Source organism: Octopus bimaculoides, chromosome 27 (assembly GCF_046866305.1).
Source record: "Octopus bimaculoides isolate indiv1 chromosome 27, ASM4686630v1, whole genome shotgun sequence".
Lineage (NCBI taxonomy): Eukaryota > Metazoa > Mollusca > Cephalopoda > Octopoda > Octopodidae > Octopus > Octopus bimaculoides.
The window spans coordinates 1,413,642-1,417,726 of NC_142954.1; the positions used below are offsets into that span (position 1 = coordinate 1,413,642).

At 40.3% G+C, this 4,085-nt stretch overlaps 1 protein-coding gene across 2 annotated transcripts in view; it reads right to left on the reverse strand.

The window, feature by feature from the left end:
- Positions 1-3,681, reverse strand: part of LOC106867794 (uncharacterized) — a 17,270-nt gene extending 13,589 nt beyond the window's left edge. The window contains exon 1 of one of the 2 annotated variants that reach the window (XM_089343342.1): positions 3,663-3,681. The gene's annotated coding sequence lies outside the window, so the exon portion shown is untranslated. Of the gene's footprint in view, positions 1-2,979; positions 3,119-3,662 lie in introns of those variants that run through there. The other variant, XM_089343338.1, reaches the window with a different exon arrangement.
- Between the last annotated feature and the right edge of the window lie 404 nt (positions 3,682-4,085).

Below are 4,085 nucleotides of genomic sequence, written 5' to 3' on the forward strand. Positions count from 1 at the left end.
TATCTATCTTTCTATCTATCTACCTGTCTGTCTATCTATCTATCTATCTATCTATCTATCTATCTATCTATCTGTCTGTCTATCTATCTATCTATCTCTATCTATCTATCTGTCCGTCCGTCTCTCTCCCTCTCTATCTATTTATCTATCTGTCTGTCTGCCTCTCCCCCTCTCTGCCTCTCCCCCTCTCTCTCTCCCTTTCTATACCCACCACCATACACAGCCACACTCACCTACCTACCTACCCTCTCGCCCCTCCCACCTGTCACTCATAAACCTCGTTATGGAGGACGGTTTGTCAGGTCACCTGCTTCTTTATCTTTCTTTCTTTTCCCAATGAGGTCGTCGTCATTATCGCTGGTGTTCGTGTGTGAGAGCTCACCCCAACCACAATCGGGTATCTATTGCCACCCGGTCACCCCGCCACCTCGCACTCACTGACAGCAGGTGTTTTGCACATACACCTGTCGCTCTCTTCCTCCACCTCCTCCTCTTCCTTTTCTTTCTGTTTTGTTTGTTTTTGTTTTCACTCCTCCTCCCCCCCCCCTTTCATGTTTACCTCACAAGGAGACGAGCGCAGAACGCAATGAGAACATATCCACACGCACACACACACACACACACACACACCCACGCACATACACATTTCAAGCATACGCACATTACACACACGCACATACACACATGCTCATACACATACAAACACACGCGCACATACAGACACGCACACACACACATGCATACACACACACGCACATATACACACACACACACATACACACATATACACACGCACACACAGAAGACAAACACAAACGTGTGTGCGTGTCTATATATCTATATATGCACACACACATATACGTTCTACACACACACATGCATACCATCACACACACATATAGACAGGCACACGGACACACATCTATCTATCTATCTTTCTATCTATCGATATGTATGTATTACATGTATATACACTTTCAAACATAAATGCACAGATATATATATATATATATATATATATATATATATATATATATATATATATATATATATATATATATATATATATATACACACACACACGCACACGCGCGCGCATATATATACATGTATATATAAAAATACACACACACATATGTATATGTATATATATATATAAATGTGAGTGTATATATATATAAACATGTATATATATATGCACATACATCAATGCTTACATATATCCGTTTTTATATACGTATATATGTCTGTGTGAGTATGTGCATATTATTATTATTATTAGTAGTAGTAGTAGTAGTAGTAGCAGTAGTAGTAGTAGTGGCAGCAGCAGCAGCAGCAGAAGCAGTTTGGCTGTCATTGTTGATCTTGTTAGTTATTTAACCCCAGGTCAAGCTCTATTGATCCGAACCATGATCAAAAGCATTCCAACCGGCACCATCCCAGGGTTTTTTCCCCCGAAGTGCAGCGAAGCGTGGATCACATTATCCAACGCGCCCTATTTGTTGTATATCGTTGTATGAACTGAGGTGGATTTTGTTGCTGCTATTTCTACGTAGAAGCACGTTGGCAGCATTAGTGTTGCAATGGCCAACTCCACTGTCACCTGCTCTTAAACTGTCAACTGGAGGGATTACATAACTTATATATATATATATATTTATATTATACCCAGACACACACATATATATGTATATACCTTTCGGGGTCGATTAAATAAGTACCAGTTACGCACTGGGGTCGCTGTAATCGACTGAATTCCTTTGTCTGTCCTTGTTTGTCCCCTCAATGTTTAGCCCCTTCCCCGTGGGCAATAAAGCAATAAATATTTAAGCTTGGTACTAAGAAGTCTGGTACAAAAATTTAGAGGAAGAAACACTCATTGCTTTCAAATTTTGGAACAAGGCCAGCAATTTCAGTGAAGGGGTAAGTCGATTACATCGATCCCAGTGCTCAGCTGTGCTTTCGAACCCGAAAGGAGGAAAGGTAAAATTAAGAGTGGGGAATTCGAACTCAGAACGTAAAGCATTTTGTCCGACGCGCTAACGATTGGGCCAGCTCGCTGCCTTTACCATCTTAAAATATAATTTTTTCTATTGTAGACATAAGGCTTGAAATGTTGGGGGAGGGGGTAAATTGATTACATTGACCCCAGTGTGTCACTGGTACTTGTTTTATCGACTCTGAAAGGATGAAAGACAATGCCAACCTCAGTGGAATTTGAACTCAGAACCTAAAGTCGGACGAATTGCCGCTAAACATTTTCCCCGACGCGCTAACGATTCGGCCGACTCGCCGCCGGTGGGGAAACTCTGATTATAACAACAGAAGGGTTTTTCAGAGGTGCAAAACTTGCAAGTAAGAGAATACCAAAGATTTTGACGGGAAGCGTAGCCTCTGCTGAACCGGAGACAGAGACATCCCACCGAAAAGGATACAAATTCGTTATTCAAGAGCAGGAAATAGTTACAAAATATTTGATCAATAAGAGAGATAAGGATGTCATCAAACTCCCAGAATATGTCGCTTGTGCTACATCAATGTGGAGGATATCGCCCACATCTTTACCAGTTGCTGCCAAAATGTACACAAGACACAAACTTCCTATGAGACACGACAATATTTTCAAAACTATTTGCAGAGCTATGAGCGAGATGGTTGCCTTGACACTTATATCAAACGGAACTAGAATGTGTCCACACCTTTGAAAATAAGGGATATCAGCGGAACATTCCAATAAAAACAAAAACAAATCCGGTGCAAATACAATAGACATGATATTGTTCTCTTGATACAAAGAACAATATTGCTCTGTGTCCTGGGTATGGCATTAAACTTTATCCGGTTGTCGGATGCTGGTTCGAGAATTGAAGTGTGGAACGCCCTCTACGCCACTATTGTTCTCACGTCTGCTCTGACTCGTAGTGGTGGTACTTACCAGGGTAAAGCTATGAGTTAATTAGTATATTATGGTTTGCTTACCTATGCATGTAAAGACTGGATCTGGCGGACTTGGCGGAAGAAACCTTTGTGGTTCAACGGAGGGGAAGTTGGCTGCAGCAGTGTATTGGGGAGTGTGGAGAGCAAAAGGAGCCATGTAAGACATCCTGCCCACCCACTGCATCCGTCTTCATTTCCAGGTCGTCTTGACCTGGTCTTGTCACTGGATTGAAGATGGTCACAACCGAGGGAGTGAGTTTAATGGTGTGTAACACTTCTTCACGTTAAACAAAGCCGCCGCACAAGACATCAGTCATCCGTAAGGATGACTAGACGGTCTTCGTCGCTCCGACGAACGAACATGACATGGGACTCATAACACAACTGCAGCGAACTAAATCAAAACTTATAACACTTGTCTCTAAGCTACAAAACATTCGTTCATTCCTGTTATCGAGATCGTATTGAAAATATGTAACAAAACAAATTTAGAAGAAAGTTGTGGAATGCTGCGGGTTTCCAAGAGAATAGAAAAAAAAATTAAACGCAGCTCAAACCAAAACAAACTGCCTGGCGTTCTTCAAATCGAATTATTGATTCGAATGGAAGGAAGCGTGTCAGTTTGTAATGTGAATGAATTTTCGTAAAGATTTGTGAATTCTGAAGATTTAACATTTTCGGTTCGGTGAAGGAACTTCCATATGCAAAGTCAGAAGTGTACGTACGGCATATCTGCGATTGTGTCCGGTTTCAATGCTTCGAAGAATTTAAGTAAATCTCAAAGAAAATACAGACATATACACTTACGTACATATATATATATATATATATATACGCACACATATACATACCATTACATACATATATACATACACACACACATACATACGTGCAAACATTCATACATATACACACACGCATACGTACATACATACATTTATGTATGTGTGTGTGTATATATAGTCGTATGCACACATATACTCATACATATATATACATACATCTATACAGCTATATGTATAGATATTTGCGTGTTTTATATATATACATATATACACTTAGAAATATATATATATGTATGTATGTGTGTACGTGTGTCTGTACATGTATATGTGTGTGTGCGCGCGCACACACACACGTACACACAC